Source organism: Hemiscyllium ocellatum, chromosome 32 (assembly GCF_020745735.1).
Source record: "Hemiscyllium ocellatum isolate sHemOce1 chromosome 32, sHemOce1.pat.X.cur, whole genome shotgun sequence".
NCBI classification, from domain to species: Eukaryota; Metazoa; Chordata; class Chondrichthyes; order Orectolobiformes; family Hemiscylliidae; genus Hemiscyllium; species Hemiscyllium ocellatum.
In genome coordinates, this window is record NC_083432.1 from 30367824 (window position 1) to 30387127 (window position 19304).

Genomic DNA, 19304 nt, shown 5'->3' on the forward strand with positions numbered 1-19304 from the left:
TTGTAGTGTGATTCAGATCATTCAGGGAATCTGAGTTTCAGTGCAACATGCATTTATACATCTATGTTTTGTCTGGTGCTACAGATACTGAGAGTAGAAGCTACAATATTTTTCGATTACTTGCTAAATCCCAGGAATCTTTCCCACTGTTACTATCTGCCACTGGGAGAAATTGCAGAATGATGATCAACCTATTTGGCTGAGTTATGAATGAATCTTCCTCAGCCTTCAAGTCCTGAGGATGACTCAAACCTGTACTTCTGGCTAAGAGGGAAGGGCACTGTCCAGTCTGCCAGAAGAATTCCACCAGAAGGATTAAGTACATCTTTGAAGCTTGCATTACATATTGATAAGTAAGTTAACAAGGTGTTTAGCACACTTGCTATCATTGCTCAGATGTTTGAATATATTCGGGATTATGTTGAAGTTGAACAGAACATAGGTGAGACTGCTGGCGTATTGTGTCCAGTTCTGTTCTCCCTGTTATCAGAAGGATATTATTAAGCTGAAGAGGGTTCAGAAACGATTTACCAGGATGCTGCTGGGGATCGAAGGATTGATTTATAAGGAGAGACTGGATTGGCTGGGACCTTTTTCACTGGAGCACCGGACACTGAGAGGTGACGTTATAGAGTTTCGTAAAATCATGAGAGGTATAGATTAGGTGAATGGCAACTGTCCTTTTGCTAAGGTGAGGGATTTCACAACTGGGGGCATATTTCTAAGGTGAAAGGAAAAAGATTTTAAAAGGACATGAGAGGCAATTTTTTTAAACATAAAGGGTAGTTCATGTCTGGAATGAACTTCCAGAGAAAGTGATGGATGTGGGTACAGTTACAATGTTTAAAAATACATAAGAAATATTTGGAGAGATATGGGCCAAGTGTGGGCAGATGGGACTAGCTTACTTTGGGAACATGGTTGGTATGGGCTAGTTGGACCGAAGGATCTGTTTCTGTGCAGTATGACTCTGTGACTCAAATTCCTTATCTCATTCTTCTTCAGTTCAAAGGCAAGTCAAATACTCAACACCATAACTTCCAACAAAGATACAGCAAGGAGGCAGGTCCCAAATCCACCACCACTGAACCTCATGCAGTTATCATCAATCAGATCCACACTTGCTATGTAGTCAACTGACTTCACCACACCCCTGCCCACCACAAAGGAGATCAAGTTGCAATAGCAAAATATAATTGTATCTGCATGTTGCAGTCTGGAGCTTAGATAGATATTTCAATTTCTTTCCATCTCATGACTGACCAGAAATCTCTCTCATTCTTATTGGCACGTTAGAAAGATTTACAAGTTGATTCTTTACTTGTTCAGCCTCCTTGTAAATGTATCTTCCTTGACCAACGAGTCCTTAAGCCCAAAGCTTCTGTCTTAGAAACAAGGACCCTATCACTGCACCACCTCCAAGAGATAACGCACATTAGGTAAATTCGATTATTCTCAAAAGTAAGCTGAGACCAAAGTCCAAAATTGGAATTTAGTGGAAAGTAAATTTAGAACCCATGTCAAGTGAAAAACTTAATACTTAAAAAGTAGAGAGGTATTTTGGAATAACCAAAGACTGAGGCCAAAATTTCAAATTACACAGATAACCCGCATTGATGCTGAAACCACTTCACCTGAATACAAAGGTGCAGTCATAATGAGTACAGTAATTCGTTTACAGTGAGCCAAATGTTAATTTTTAATCTTTTTAAATTATATGTTCAACCAAAATTAGGACCTTTTTTCCCCCCGACCAAACAGATGCAGAGTGACGCCGGGCCAGATGCATGGTCGATTCCCCGATAAATTCCAGTTAATACTTAAGAAGTAATAAAGCGCAGCGTCTGAGGCAATTCGGCGACAAATTTCTTCCACGGGAGGTGAGTGGATCTCAAATTACCATCCAGCCGTTACTTCATTTTTGAAAACTAAAATGCATATTTACGTGTAAATTACCTGCATATTCTAGGTGTAAAGACACACACCTATATAATCGGTACCGTCCTGCTGTCAGAAACGAGGTAATACTATGTTGCAGATGGCACGGGGACATTCTGATACATTGTTATTTCGGGAGATTGTGACAATACTTTTAATGGGGTTGCATATCGCATTGAAAAAAATGCAGTTTGCCTGTCAATGAGCTACTTGCACTGAGGGGTTGTTTCCGTAATATCGCAGGGGTACCCTTCAGAATGACAAATAGGGATTTGGTGGGGTTGGGGGAATCAAATATTCCAGCGTTTTGCAGAGACGGGGGAATTGCGAGGAATGAGATTTTCAGGGGAGGCAAGCTGCAAATCTAATCAACCAATCTGTTTATAATTTTTAAAAAATGTCAAAATAGGTGGGAAAAAAAATGAATGAACTTAAATTTTATTGGGAATGACCTTCCAGGGGATAAGGTTGACATCAATGTATCGACTTATCATACTGAGACAGAATGATTTTTTTTCATTGTGGAAATAAAAAGGTTAAGAATAAGGGTGTTGCATCCATTCTAGCAAAGCAGCGCTCTCATTCATACATACAGTGCATCTGCTGTTCTTCACTGAGCCACATGCTCTTGCATTATTCATACTGCGCTGATCTAAAGAGGCTATTTTTAGGTTGGAGCTGGGCCGCCGTGCGGTTGGCTGGCTCGCTCCGGGGGGGGGGGAGGGGAGGGAATGGGGTAGGTCACGTGGTGGGATGTTGTTGTGCGGCGGCGGCGGTGGAAGATGGCGGAGTGTGGAGTTTGACAGCGCGCGCGAGAGAGAGCGAGCGCGAGCCAGGGGCAGCGGGGGAATTAAAAACGGCCAAACCGTCACCACACCATCGGCGCAACGGACACCGGACCGTTCGATCGGCCGGCTGGCCGGTAAGGTACCAACGGGAGAAGGGGCGGGAGCCAAAAGAAAGACCAACACCATTTCCTTCTTTTCCGTTTCCTTTTCTTCATCTACTATATATATATATGTGTGTGGATGTTTTAAAAAGCCCAACGCACAATTTGGAGGAGATGCGTCCATAATATGGCGCTGAAAGGGTTGGAATTTCACATTAGGGAAAATGCTTCCCTGTCGAGGCCACTAAAACAATGACACAATAAATTGAAGGAAATTATTTAGGCTTTGTTTGGAGTGTCTGCTCTTGCAGGGCGAGAATTTAAACCTTTTACAAGGCGTCTTTTTTCACATTGAATATGCTGTTGGCAAGTGTCACGTTGGGATGGGGAGGTGGGTGTTAAATTTGATATTTGAGGCAGATACACTGGAAAATGGACAAGTTTCCCTGTACAGTGATTTTTGTTGCATGGACGGTGTTTTCCTCCATCCCCCTTCACTCTTGCAGCAGGATGTTTTTTGACAATTACTACGTGCAGTTAAGGTTGAGCTTGTCACAGCGACAATTTATCGTGCCCAGTATCTGCTGTAAACATGAAGCAGACGACTGTGCAACAAGTAATTTATTATGGATTGAAATGTTCCAATCAGCCCTGGATTATTATGTGTTAGAATGAAAACAAAACTGCACAATGCTCTGCTCACTCCGATAATAATTGACTCCATGATTTTAAATTTCACTGCAGTAAAAGTACAATATGCAGTATACACTAATATTCCTCCTGTGCAGCAGGTTAAAGGTGCATTTGATGCCAGTGAGTACAGTAATACAATAACCTATTGAGTGACTTAGCCTGAGGTGTAGTATTAGTTTGAAATATACTACTGTAAATATTCCTATTGTAAATGTATATACTGACATCAAAATAATGCTACCTGGATGAGGAAATTCTGACAGTTAGAAATGATTGTATTGATTGCTAAGTGATTTAAGGTGGAGTAAAGATTTCATTTCCGGTAAAAGAAAATACTTTTTTATTGTGTCATCAGTTGCAGTATGGACAAGACACAACACGTGTTGGACAGACACTGCATTTTTGTACCTAAATATATATCTCTGTTCTTCAGTTTAAAGCCAGGGAATTGCACAGGTGTGCTTTTGTAATGCATACTAAACAGTATTATGTAGATAAAAGTGAAATGCTGTGGATACTGGAAATATGAAATAAGAAAATGCTGGAAATACTCATCAGGCACTATCTGTCGGGGTTGAAATACAGTCAGTGTTTCAGGTTGATGAAAGAGATGTTGGTTTACTGATGGTTATAGTTATGCAGACTCAATGATTGGACTCATGCAGTCAATATATATTATACTTTTGGTGATTGTGTCTGCCATTATCCTACAAATTATGGTTACAGTAATTCCTGTAATTATCAAATGGTTGAAAGTGTTTTTAAAAATTGACCAGAATGCAACACATTATCTGTACTATATATTTATGAAAAAATACGTTAGCAATTCATACAACATGCATGCAAAACTTCAGAAAATGGCAAACAGTTCTTAGGTAAACCTCAGGGATGTTAGTGATATCGGTATAATGTGTGGCATAGTTTTTGAAAAGGGCACTTGAGACTTGGGGAAACCAACCAAGGGGTTTCCAGCAATTTTCGAATATCATTGTTATTTAAAATAAGTTCAAAGGCAAAATCTGAAACTGCCCCAATTCATTAATGAGCTCCATTTGCATTTCATTGTTGACCACGATAAACTATGGCATTGACACAGAAAGGCTTTTTTATTTTTGAGGGTGTGACACTTCAGCTGACAATTTGTACTGTGACTAATACTTTCAGAAGAATTTTGAGACATATCAGCCTCATTAGTGTGTATCTGTTTGTGAGATTTCTACTGAGGTGTGTGAATGAGCTGTCAATGTGTTTAAATATGCTTAGCAGCAACAACATATTGTATGAGTCACATACACAGTAAAGTACCTGTGAGTTAATGTGTTTTTGTGCCACAGCAGCGGCTCATTGTCCCTTGCATAAAGTATAAACACAATGTATCTAATTCAGTTAAGTTTAAGCATAGATACCGGGGTACTGTACTTTGTTTTTACATTGGTGAACATTTCATGAAAATATGTTTGAAATCTGATGTGAATTTGAGACATTAATTTTAAAATTTTGCTGTTGAGTAACTTGTGGTATTTTAAGAATGAATTTTGTTCCTGATTTGCTACTTGTATATGCATTGTTGAAATGAGCCACAGCTTTCTTTAAAATATTAATTCCAATCGTAACAAAAGAAATTTGTGTATCACAATATAGGTGACCTGCACCTAAAGACATTGTGATAGGTATTCTGCAGAATACCATAATTGCTATCTTTATACTAAGGTGTTTTTTTTCGTGTATAAAATTGTGTAGGTTGTTTTTCAGGGTTTCATCTTGAATTTCACAAAATTGTCTTTGAGTCAGAATTTTACAGCACACATCGAGGCCCTTCGACTCATCATGTCTGTGCCAGTCATCAAAAAGCCATCTATTCTAATCCTATTTTCTAGCACTTGGCATGTAGGCTTGCCTGCTAAAGCACTTGATCTGACTAGTTCTTAAATATCATGAGGGTTTCTGCCTCTATGTTTTTAGGATGAGTTCCAGCTGTCCACAACCCTCTGGATAAATTGATTTTCCTCTCAAATTCCCTCTGAACCTGTTGCCTGTTACCTTAAAACTGTGACCCCTATTTATTGTCGACTCCTAGTAATGGAGGACAATTCTACTACTGTATGTCTATGCCCCTCAAGTCTTTATTCTGTACACCTTAGTCAGATTTTCCCTGCCACCTCAGTCTTGTTTTCTCTGTTGAAAACAACCCCAGTCTGTCTCTTGAATTAGTCCAGCCCAGGCAACATCTTGATTCTTTTCTGCACCTCTAGTGCTATCACATGCTTCTGTTGGTGTGGTGACCATAATTGTATACAGTACTCTTGCTGTTACCCGACTAATTGTATGGACAGTGCCATCATAATCTCCTTGCTCTTGTGTTCAGTGCCTTAACTAAGAAAACATATATCATTTTAACAACTATACCTGTGCTTTCAAGGACGTATAGATATGCACACCAAAGTCCCTCTGATCCTCTGCTTCTCAGGACCTACAATTTAACATGTACACCCTTGCCTCTCAAAATGTATCATAGGATTAAGTTCAGTTTGCCACTGTTTAGCTCATCCCACCAGTTGGACTATATCATCCAAAATTTGTCACCTGCAAACTTATAGGTATACCTTCTGCATTCATGTCAAGATTAGTAAAGTGGACAACGAGCAGAAAGAGACCCAGCACAGGACCCTGTAGTATGCCAATGGACACAGTCTTCCAGTCACAAAAACACCCTTCTACCATCACACTCTGCTTCCTGCCCAGGCCAAATTTAGATCCAGTTTACCAAATTTTCTTAGATCCCATGAGTTTCTTAATCATTTTGCCACACAAGACCATGTTAACAACCTTAGGAAAGTCCATATATATCATATCATCTCCACTACTGTCATCTACACAGCTGTCAACTCTCAAATTCGTTATTCATGATCTCCCCCTGTCAAAGCCAATTGACTATCCTCTGTTAGTCCTTTCCTCTCCAAGTTTAATTGGAGATTAATCCTGTCCATCAGAATTTTTTACAAAAGTTTCCCTACCATAGATGTTTGATTCATTATCCTGTAGTTTCTTCGTTTATCCCTTCCCACCTCTTGAATACCCTGAACATTAGCTGTCCTCCAAGCCTCTGGCATCCCTTCTGTGCAATTAATGTCAGATCCCCCTGAAATTTTCTCCCTTGCCTCCCATAGTGTGGGATTCATCTCCTTGGTGTGAGGATTTATCTGTTTTTAAGCATGCTAAAATAATTCTGCTCTCAATGCTAATTTCAGATACATCTCTGTCCCCCTCCTGTATCATCCATCTCTAAAGTGAACGCAGATGCAAAGTATTCATTTAAAGCCTTAGCTGTGTTTTCTGGCTTCACACGCAGACTGCCACTTTGGTCTGTAATAGGCACTAATTGTTCCCTGGTTATTCTCTTGTTCCAATATTGTTGGAAAACACCTTTGGATTTTCCTTAGTGTTACTTGCCAGTGTTTTTGCATATCTCCTGTTCGTTCTACTAATTTCTTTTCAAGCAACCCCCTATACTTTCTATATGCCTCAAGTGCAACCACTGTTTTGAGGCTTTGAAATCCACTAAAAGCTTCCTTATTTTTCCCTTATTCAATCCTTTACATTTATTGATATCTGGCATTCTCTGGACTACTTGGACTCACCTTTATGGGAGCATATTGGTTGTGGAGGTTAATTTTTCTGTAAGTAGCTGTTCCTAGTCCACTTTGGCCAGATCGTGTCTTACCTTATTAAAATTGATCTCCCCTCAGTTCAGAAACTTTTCTTTCCGGTCCATCTTTGTCTTTGTATATAAATACCTTAAGTCTTACTGAATTACAGTCTCTATTACCAAAATGCTCATTCACTATCGCATTCACCAATTGCCCAGCTGCATTTCCTAAAATTAGGTCTAATGCTGTCTCCTCTCTTGCAGGAGATTCCGTGTTGGCTTAAAAAGCTCTCTTGGATACATTTGAAGAATTCTGGCCCCTCAGCATTTCTCATTTTATCCATCTCAGTTAAGGTTGGGAAAGTTGAAATCCTTATTATTGTTATCCTATTATTTTTATGCTTCTGAGATTTGGCTAGATATCTACCTTTCTGTCTTTCCCTGAATGTTTTGAGTCTATAAGAACATCCCATGCAATCCTATTTGAGGAGCCTTCTATGATGTCATCTCTCCCTACTGCAATAATTGACTCCTTAATCAATATTGTGACACCACTCCTTGCTTTAAAATTCTGGAATACAGCAACTTTACCTTGCTTTAAGATTCTGGAATACTGAGCTGCAGTCTGTCCCTCCCTTAATCATATATCCACGATTGTGCTGATGGGAGGGACCACGTTTGCAGTATTGAACCTGAGATGCTGTAGCTTTAATACCTGAGATTTATGACACATAAATTTGATTCTGTGGGAAATGGAGGTACTTTAATTATATTGCCAATGTGAGGGAAAGGTAGAAGGTAAGTGTAGGGTGTGCTGCAGACCTTAGCTCAACATAAGCACAGTTTATTCTGGGAAGAGACTAGAAAAGTTGCATTAAGGCTTGGGATAGTAATGGATAATTTCAATCAGCTGAATACTGTGTGAAACATGCAGCTGAAATGATCGTGTCATAGTTGATAAGCGTAATGCTTCAGCACAGTACATCAGTGGTACCAACAGAAGCAGTGTTCATAATAAGCTGATTGTTGTAAATGACCCATACAGCGCACAGCAAATGGCAAAGCATTCTAGCAAATAGTTGCATTGTTATGGGGTCAGAACCCAACTGAATGATAAGATTCACTGTGATGTGGGAGTCAGAAATATCAAAATTGTGGATACGTAAGTTTAAAGGGGCTAAGTGTTAGAAAAAAAGTGTTAAACAACATTTCTGTTGAAAGTGAATGGATCTCTTTTAAAAGCATAATGCAGTATAAATAAATATTTACAATCTAAAAGTTTTCACTAAACAAATGTGACCCTAAATAGATTATGGAACTAATCAAAAATTAAATAATGAGGAAGCATGGTCTGCACAGCTTCTGTATGGGAAACTAGAAGAGTTAATTTCTAGAATGTAAATAGTTGCTTGACAGTACAGAACTCAGCTTTTTCTGAAATAAGGCACATTCTACCAAGACGTTTTGTTTTGCATTCATCACAATAATTAATAAGCAGGGGAACAATATTTATACTATGTGAGAGGTGAGTGCTGATTAGTTGGCAAATAGACTTTTGGTAGAGATTTTGCCATGGAGTTTTGTTAATAATGACTGACAGTTAATTGCCAAGATTAGAGTGGTGCTGGAAAAGCACAGCAGGTTCAGGTAGCATCCAAGGAGCAGGAAGTGCTCCTGCCAGAAATGTCGATTTATTTTTTTTTCCCTGCTCTTCGGATGCTGCCTGACCTGCTGTGCTTTTCCAGCACCACTCTAATCTTGACTCTGATCTCCAGCATCTGCAGTCCTAAGTTTCGCCAAGCTTAGTTTAATTTTTAAACTAGATATATTGACTCTGATCAAGGCATTATCCTAAAAAATGAACCAAAGATTGGCTGTCACCTATTTGCTGAGACCCAATTTGGGATTGTTTGTTAGGCTGACAATGTGAGACACTTGCACATCCTGGAAGCTATTTGATCACACAAGGCCCTATTAATTGCAAACAGAATGTGTAAACACACTGCCTTTTCTCAAACTCTACAAAATAAGTGAGAGCTATTCTGTGATTCTTTTCTCAGGGCAGTGCCTTAATGAATCAGAGTTAGCCTGGCTTGTTTAAAATTTAAACAAAGTTTGGCAGTATAGGCAAGATTAGCTTGTGGAAACAGGCCCTTCAGCCCAACTAGTCCATACCGACCCTCCGAAGAGTAAACTACCCAGACCCATTCCCCCTAACTAATGCACCTAACTCTACGTGCAATTTAGCATGACCAATTCACCTAACCTGCACATCTTTGGACTGTGGAAGGAAACCGGAGCACCTGGAGGAAACTCACGCAGACACTAGGAGAATGTGCAAATTGCATGCAGACAGTCACCCGAGACTGGAATCGAACCCGGGTCCCTGACGCTGTGAGGCTGCAGTGCTAACCACTGAGCCACCGTTCCCCCCCTCCCCCCAAATAATAATAGCTACAAAATAAAATAAAGAATGAGCATGAGATTGTCTAAGTATTCATAATAATATATTGTGTTCATTTAGAAAGAAAGACATGAGCAAAGTGATTCTATACTGAGGTAATGTTGACCAGATTAAACGTTTAATGTCACATAGATTGAAGTCCCAAGCTGCAATTGTTGACGGAAAATAATCCTTAAACTGAATGATGTTTAAGTCGTACTAAGAGAAACTGGAAAGGTTTGATAGTCATCGGTGATCATTGGGGGAATTGCTGTGTATTGACAAAATATCAGTAAATTAAAATCAGCTTGCATGATATGAAACTCAAAATGGCCAACTGCATGTGGTGAAATTCATGACTTTTCTCTGGAAACCACACGCACATTGATGTGAAACTCATGATTGAGTGCTGTCTGAATTAGCAACTTCAACAAACTTTTAAAAGGTCTGATATTTCACTTTTATCTCTACAGTGCTTTTCATGAACTCACTCATCTTTAAATAGTCAACTCTTTATCTAATCTAATTGGGTGTCATCTTTGACTGGTCATTAACCTATAGAAAAAAGTACTGAAATCTTTAGAAAAAATGTGTACATAAAAATGACCTAATCACTAACCTTTCCAGTCCTAGATGCCAACTGAATCCCTCTACTTTATGCTAATATACTCTTGCACTTTATGGTTCTGGTATGAAATATTGAATTGTATCTGGGCTAGCTCACTGCATAGGGAACAGGTGGGAGCTCCACTTAAAATGGAAGATGCACATTACAGTTATTTCCCTAAATTGGTCGGTAGCCCTGTGCAACGCTCCTCCATAGCTATCAGCAGTCGGTACAGCAATAAAGTTGGTGAATAGACTTTGTAATTAAATGAAAAGATCTATAAGTGATGAGGAAACTTTTTTTATATTTGTGATCTTGAATGTATAGCCTGAAAGAATGTGGGAGCAGATTCAACATTGAGGAAGACAGCTAACAATCCGCATACATGAACATCAACTAGCCACGAAACGACACGACCAGCTATCCCTAGTAGCCACACACTCAGCCAACAAGCAACATGAATTCGACTGGGAAAACACTACTATCATAGGGCAAGCCAGACAGAGAACAGCCAGGGAATTCCTAGAGGCATGGCATTCATCCACAAACTCCATCAACAAACACATCGACCTGGACCCAATATACCAACCACTACAGCGGACAGCTGAAACTGACACCCGGAAGCGGCAAGGACAGACCACTATAAATACCGGAAGAAACATCAAAGAAGCGCTTTGCAGGAGGCTCCAGAGCACTGATGATGTCTCCTAGCCAGGGGACGAAACGTTTGCAACAAAATCTTCCAGCTCGGCGAACAGAACCACAACAACGAGCACCCGAGCTACAAATCTTCGCACAAACATTGAGGAAAATTGGATAAACTTTTGAAAGGGAATTGGGGTTAATTTAATAACTACAATGAAGAGCTGACACAGACTAATGGCCATCTCTTGTTCTGTCAGGTTGCAGTTCTGATGGCATAGATTCTACATCACAAAAACAGGCCAAACTCTCTTCCTCTCTCCACAGTTGCTGCCTAAGCTGCTGAGTGTTTCCAACTAATTCTGCTATTGTTACAGTAACAGGCTATTCACTCCATCTAGTCCATGCTATTGGAGTCACCTCCACCTGATATCAAGCAAGCTTATTATCATATTATTCACTTCAAAAAGTCAATTGAAATGAATGTAGCATGGCACAAAATGTGATTAACCTGTGCTAATAGAGACCCACAAAGACAATTTATGGTGACACACTGTCTGTATTGTAGCAGTATTTCTTTATCCACAGGATTTCTTGTCATTGTTGTAGCAGAATCAAAACTTCTCTCTGGAAAATACTGCACAAAGCCTACAGCGTTTAAGTACAGACTGAGGAATATAATACAATTTTTATCTGGATTCTAGCATTGTGATTTGTTTGTAGGAACAGAATATTCAAGTCTGATTGAGCTGTTTTCTCATGAGTTGAAAAACCAGTTTTGTATCTGATGGGTTCAGTGTTATTTGAGGAGTCATTGTTCTTATTTCCTTGAAATTCTGCTTGCTTAATTTCTGCATTTATCATCTTTAAGACTGAGGAAGTTTTTTTTAAGGTGACTAAGTATTTGTTTAAGATTCAAGTTTCATAACATTACAACAGCTCCTTCCTTGATTCTAAATTTGTGTCGTGGCATGCTTACTTGAGAGTAGGCTGAGGCTGTTTTCCCCTGGAGCGTCAGAGGTTGAGGGGTGATCTTTATAGAGGTTTATTAAATCATGAGGGGCATGGATAGGGTAAATATACAAGGTCTTTTCCTGGGTTGGAGGAGTCCAGAACTAGAGGGAATAGTTTTAAGGTGAGGGGGGAAAAGATTTAAAGGGACCTAAGGGGCAACTATTTCACGCAGAGGGGCAGCTATTCCTCAGTCTGTATTTAAACGCAGTAGACTTTGTGCAGCATTTTCTCGAGAAGTTTTGATTCTGTCTACAACAGATTTTGTCATTCTACAACAATGACAAAAAATCCTGTGGATAAAGAAACACTGCTACATTACAGACAGTATCTCACCATAAATTGTCTTATGGCTCTCTATTAGCACAAGTTAATCATGTGTATGGATTGAGCTGTGAGAGGAAGTGGTGGAGGCTGGTACAGTTGCAGCATTTAAAAGGCATCTGGATGGGTATATTTTGCAAAAATGCCATCCCGTATTCCCAATTCCTCCACTATATCTGCTCCCACGAGGACCAGTTCCACCACAGAACCACCAGATGGCCTCCTTCTTTAGAGACCGCAATTTCCCCTCCCACGTGGTTAAAGACGCCCTCCAACGCATCTCGTCCACATCCCGCACCTCCGCCCTCAGACCCCACCCCTCCAACCGTAACAAGGACAAAACGTCGCTGATGCTCACCTTCCACCTAAAGGAGCCTTCCATCAAAGTTTTACCTGCACATCTACCAATATCACTTATTGTATCCGTTGCTCCTAATGTGGTCTTTTCTACATTGGGGAGACTGGATGCCTCCTAGCAGAGCGCTTTAGGGAACATCTCCGGGACACAGCACAAATCAATCACACCGCCCTGTGGCCCAATATTTCAACTCCCCCTCCCCCTCCTACTCTGCCGAGGACATGGAGGTCCTGGGCCTCCTTCACCGCCACTCCCTCACTACCAGACGCCTGGAGGAAGAACGCTTCATCTTCCGCCTTGGAACACTTCAACCCCAGGGCATCAATGAGGACTTCAACAGTTTCCTCATTTCCCCTTCCCCCACCTCACCCTCGTTCCAGACTTCCAGCTCAGCACTGTCCCCATAACTTGTCCTACCTACCTATCATCTTTTCCACCTATCCACTCCACCCTCCTCCTTGACCTATCACCTTCATCCCCTCTCCCACTCACCTATTGTACTCTATGCTACTTTCTCCTCACCCCCACCCTCCTCTCTCTTATCTCTCCACACTCAGGCTCTCTGTCTTTAGTCCTGATGAGGGGCTTTTGCCCGAAATGTCAATTTTACTGCTCCTCGGATGCTGCCTGAACTGCTGTGCTCTTCCAGCACCATAATCCAGAAAATGAATAGAAAGGGTTTAGAGGGGTATGGGTCAAGGGCTAGCAAACGGAACTAGATTAACTTTGGATATCTGGTCGGCATAGATGGTTTGGACCGAAGGGTCCATGCTGTACACCTCTATGACTCTATGCACTTTGTTGGAGCTGCGGAAGGTACAGAGTTCAATTTTTTAGTTTAGAATTAATCTCACTGTATTCTTTTTGAAGAAAGCTGGCCAATGAATTAACTTTTGCGTTCAGTTCTGGTGAATCTTCTTAGCATTAAAGAATTGCTTTTATATTAAGTGATATCAAATAATAGTCCCCACTATTTTGCCACAATTGATCAATTCAGTCATCAAGTGGAATCCTTCCTTTTCAATCCTCCCATCATGCCAATTCCATTCTGCATGGAAACAATCTCTGCAGCCATGGTTATTGTTGAACTCATCTTGCCTTTTGTTTTTGTTCTTGACTGCATCACAACCAATTGCAAATGCAGTGTGCACTTCTGTTTTATACGCTGCTTATATGTGCCAGGCACCCATCACCTGATCAACACCACAACCTAGTGTGTTCTTAAACTGTCCAAACAGCACAGTTCTGACAGACAAAAACTGACTTATGATAGTTTTGTTTAATGTCAGGTTCCTTGATAAAACCTCTCACAAGATAAGGGTGTCATTGGCAATGCCAGTATTATTGTCCATTCTTAATTGCCTTCAAAATGGCGATGATCAACCACTACCTTGAATCGCTGCAATCCATTTGGTACAGGCACGTCCAGAGTGCTGGGAGGGAATGAGTTCTAGGCTTACAAGGGAGAGTTCATGCCACAGTGTATTTGCAAGCAAGAGACATGAATTTGAATTATTGTTTGCTAAAAGTTTGTAGAAATCTAGACTTTGGAGTGTTGAAAAGAAATGATTGAGAACTGGCCATAAACAAGGACGCAAAATAGGTAAGACGTGAATATGGATAACTATGCTAGAACAGAACAAATGCATATTAAAACTAATAAAAGTCAAACTTAGGACTGCTATTGGGAGATTATTTTTCACTCAACAAATGGCTAGTTTAGAATAGATCCTATGAAATATAGTTGAGAAACTATGCTTAATTAGAGAAAAATAATTGAATGTTGCAGTGTTGAAACTTTAGGTTTTTATGGATAGATGAACCAACATGAAATATATGGTCTGTCTGATTTTTTTTTGATATTGCAGTATTTTAGACTTACCTACCTAGAATTCTATAGCATAGCAATGAGTCCACCCACATCCTTAATTGTCCTTTTTTCTAAACTATAAGACTTGAGCTGCCCTGATGTTTCATAGGTTATTCCTTTTTATACAAGGGGTTAATCTTTTTAATGTGTACATGTTTTGGGTCTTAGAATTGAGTACTTTTCTCCAACAATGGTTTGACCAGTGCCTTGTGAAGTCACAGTGTTATTTTAGAACATGTCTACTTTACTAAATCGCTGTTTTGAAACTTGATTGTTTCAGCACGTGTATTGAAAGTGAAAAAACAAATGTTCCTTCTAGGTTACTTTTTCAGTTTATTTTATTCTTATATCTGTGGTTCATATTGATCGTTTCATATTCCATTTGTCAGTATTAAATTTTATTCACCGTACCAACTGCATAAACTAATTTATATCATTTTCAATTTATTTATTGCATCTTGTACTATTCCTGCTCTCCTTATTTTAATACTACATAAAAATTTGTCAGCACAGTGGCTCAGTAGTTAGCACTGCTGCCTCATAGCGCCAGGGACCTGGGTTCGATTCCACCCTCTGGCCACTGTCTGTGAGGAGTTTGTACATTCTTCGCACGTCTGCATGGGTTTCCTCCAGGTGCTCCAGTTTTCCACAATCCAAAAATGAACAGGTCAGGTGAATTGGCCATGCTAAATTGCCCGTAGTGTTTGGGAATCTCCTCTAAGTTCATGAGGAGCTGATTAGAAACAACAGGAGTCTAAACCTGTAGGACATCTACATGTATGTTGTAATTTTCATGAGAATACTTTTTTCTGCTTTTTTCCCACTAACTGCTGGCCCAGTTGTATAATCTAAACTTGACTGCTGTGGCTTTTGTTATAATTTGTGTATGGGAATACTTTATTTGCAAGATATTTGAATCATCAAATTTGATAGCTGTTGAGTTGATTTGTCATGGTTTGACCTGCAGTAAGTGAACACAGTTTTCGGGCAGGATCTTTATTTTCTGAGTTCCTACTGGGTGCTAATCTATTGATGTCCATTACATTGTTAGACTGCCTAAGAATAGCACCATATGAACTCACTAATTTAAATTGTCTCTCAATCGGAAAATGCTTGGAAAACAAAGATGAGGGTTTTAAAATCAAACCCCTCAAGGCCTATTCCCTCCCTATCCTGGTAATCTCCTGCAGCACTCCAATTCTGGCCTACTTTTGCCTGTTTTGTTTTCCCCACCCTTGGCAGTTGTATCTTTAGGAGATTAAGCTCCAAAATCCCCTCCTTAAATCTTTTTGACCATCTAACTTTTTTCTTCTTTTAGGATTCTCCCTAAAATCTACCTCTTTGTCACCAGTCTTATGGGCATCTGTCTTACTGGTGCAGATTTTGTGTAAAAATTTCACCATGGCAATCAACATTTATTTCTATTTAAATGTAAACAAGAAGTCTGCGTGAAGTCTGGCAGTCATATAAGCTGCATTTAAACATGGAAATCAGGAAGTCTGACTTGCTCTGCTTCTCCAAAAGCTTTAGAGTAGAAATACCTTAGATTGAAATTTAACATTGAATTATTCCAAATGTGTGATGTTGTAATACTTGGGTGATTAGAATCCACTAAGTTCACCAGAAAAGGTTGGAGCCTGTCCAGCCCAGCATAATTAAACTTTTAACAGTGTGATGAGTCTTATTACTTTTAATAACAACTTCACTTAATTTTTTATTGAAAATTAACCTCGTGTTTAGTCTCATTTCTTCTGATGTTAATTATCATTTGGTATTAAAATCAAAGTAATTTTAAAATATGTGCTTTCTGTCTCATGTCTCTCCATTTTTCTCATCATTCTGTACTGCTCTTTATTTCTGTACATGATTTGATATTGAGTTAACTGTTCAACAAACACTTTCGATAATGGTTCTTCAATTTGATTAAAAAGATATACAGTTGCCATTTCTGTTCACAGAGGTCCCAGATTTTCCATATACTGTAATGTACTACATTGAAATGGTTCATTAATCAAAGCAAGTTCCAGTGCGAGAAACCAGTCTGAGTGTGAAGTCTGATAAATAGTTGACAACATTTGTTTATGACCGACTGCAATATTCATAATTTTAAATTCATGTGGCTTTATTTGTTTCTTATGTAAAATGGAATTTTTTGTAATGTTGCAGGTGCTATGCAAAAGCACACATGAGAGAGTGCATAGATTAGAAGTTGAAGGAGATGATGTTGTGGGTATTAGATAGAGAGTTGCTTATTGACTGGGTTTCCGAGAATTTTATTTTTTACTAAAAGTCTTTATATACAGACCTTTTGAGCAGTCAGTATGTGCCAAAAAGAGAAGTATTTGTGTTCTAGAATTTCTGACACTTGTTTGTGTAACAATATTGATTTATCTTCTCTTACTGCAAGAAATCAATATTGAAACTGATTTGAGTAACATGCTTTAAAGTACTGCAATATAATGCACTTGTTAAGTTTTTCTACTAATGAGAAATTCTTAAACCTCATTTTTCTATGAATATAGTTCACATAGTTATTAATCCAAAATTAGTTTTAGGTCAGAAATTGTGTATTATTTTTAAAAATACATCAGTTTTATGTCTTGATTATGACAAATGAATAAGTCACCGAATTATTTTAAGGCAGATTTTGAGGTTCTGACCTGTGAAAACATTCAAGTTTCAGCATCGTTGAACATGAGGGTTTCAAATGTTCATTAACTGACATCTCCGAAGAAAAAGTATAAAGCTACATTTGTCAACACTAAGCTACCTGAACTCTGTTTTTTGTTAAATAACTATAAATATTCTTTAGGGTCATACCCTATACAATTTTAAAACCATTGTGACAGCATGTGTTTTGAACATTTTAATATCCTGCAGGATTTTCAGCTCAGTGTAGTAGAAATATTTGATTAGTTATTTGGACTCAAGAATCGCAAAACATTTTTGATCTGGGAGCATATGTTTAGTTATTGAAGGACAGCCAAGGAAATTGCAGGCTGTTATAGGAAACTTGTGTACTTCCATGGAAATAGAATTAATTTCCTGCTTTTATAATTGTGTAAAATCATCAGTGCTTGAAATCAGTGTTAAAATAAATTCACTTATTGCAGAATTGTGATGAATTATGCTGTACATCACAAAATAGAAAATTATTGTCTGTGCAGAGTATTTGAGTTGGTGGCCTTGAGCTACAATGACAAACCATCAAAAGAATTTCTTCTTAAGAACGAACCAAACATGAGTAAGAAGGAACCATGAGGAGAGTCAGTACAGGTCAAGAAATGGCGAGAATTAGCTTTGTTCTCATATATGCTCATGAGTACTGTGAAAAGTTTACAAGTCCCCACATATAGCACCGTCTTGGGTACCAAGGTAGGTTGGTACAGAATATGAGTACATATTCTTGGGTGGGTGGATGGGGAATGTTTTTTAAAAAAGTTCAGTAATAAATTTTTTTAAAAAGTTCAGTCATAAATTAAGAAATAGAGAAATAGGAGTTCAGAATGACAGTCATTCCAATAAACTCTTAGCTGGGCTTCACCTTGATACCAGGCATTCCCAGAGTCCGTGTCCGCACTGAGGTTGGGAGTTTGCGCTGGCATTCTCCCTGGACAGTCTGTTTTGTCCAAGGACAGGACGTAAAAAGAAAAAATAAACATGACAAGAGAGGAAAATGAAAAGAAATGGACAGAGTGGTCAAGCTCTGGCTCAGGATTCCTACATTGCTGCCATATAGAAGACGTTATTTTCTCTGAAAACTGTAAGAAATCTGTATGATATAACTCCATTAAATATGACGGCACGGTGGCACAGTGGTTAGCACTGCTGCCTCACAGCGCCTGTAGACCCGGGTTCGATTCCCGGTTCAGGCGACTGACTGTGTGGAGTTTGCACGTTCTCCCCGTGTCTGCGTGGGTTTCCTCCGGGTGCTCCGGTTTCCACCCACAGTCACAAAGATGTGCGGGTCAGGTGAATTGGCCATGCTAAATTGCCCGTAGTGTTAGGTAAGGGGTAAATGTAGCGGTATGGGTGGGTTGCGCTTCGGTGGGTCGGTGTGGATTTGTTGGGCCGAAGGGCCTGTTTCCACACTGTAAGTCTAAAAAAAAATGACCTAAAGTTTTGAGAAGATTTTAGCTCAAGTTGAGGTTCTCGATGTAGGTTTGCTCACTAAGCTAGAAGGTTCGTTTTCAGACATTCCGTCACTGTACTAGGTAACATCTTCAGTGAGCCTCTGGATGAAGCACTGGTGGCATAGCCCATTTTCTATTTATATGTTTAGGTTTCCTTGGGTTGGTGATGTCATTTCCTATGATTACATAATTTCCTGTTCTCTTTCTCAGAGGGGCAGTAAATGGGGCCCAAGTCAATGTTGTTGTTGGTAGAGTTGGGTTGGAAAGGGTTGGGTTGGAATGACATGCTTCTAGGAATTGTGCATGTCTCTGTTTGGCTTGTCCTAGGATCGATGTGTTGTCCCAATCGAAGTGGTGTCTTTCTTCATCTGTATGTAAGGATACTAGTGAGAAAGTATCATGTTCTTTTGTGGCTAGTTGATGTTTGTGTATCCTGGTGGCTAGTTTTCTGCCTGTTTTGTCCAATGTAGTGTTTGTTACATTTCTTGCAAGCTTTTTGCAAATTACATTCGTTTTGCTTGTCTGTATAGGGTCTTTCAAGTTCATGAGCTGTTGTTTTAGTGTGTTGGTGAGTTTGTGGGCTACCATGATGTCAAGAGGTCTAGATAGTCTAGCAGTCATTTCCAAGATGTTTTTGACGTAGGGGAGAGTGGCGAGGATTTTTGGATGTGTTTTGTCTGCTTGTTGGGTTTGTTGCTGAGAAATTGGTGGACTGTGTTCCTTGGGTACCCATTCTTTGTGAATACACTG

General features: G+C 39.4%; 1 protein-coding gene across 4 annotated transcripts in view; it reads left to right on the forward strand.

Annotated features, from left to right (window-relative positions):
• The first annotated feature begins 2718 nt into the window (after nucleotides 1-2718).
• The window catches only part of hdac5 (histone deacetylase 5), a 376118-nt gene continuing 359532 nt past the window's right edge, over nucleotides 2719-19304 (forward strand). For 3 of the 4 annotated variants that reach the window (XM_060848956.1, XM_060848954.1, XM_060848957.1), the window contains exon 1: nucleotides 2719-2860. The gene's annotated coding sequence lies outside the window, so the exon portion shown is untranslated. Of the gene's footprint in view, nucleotides 2866-19304 lie in introns of all 4 variants that reach the window. The other variant, XM_060848955.1, reaches the window with a different exon arrangement.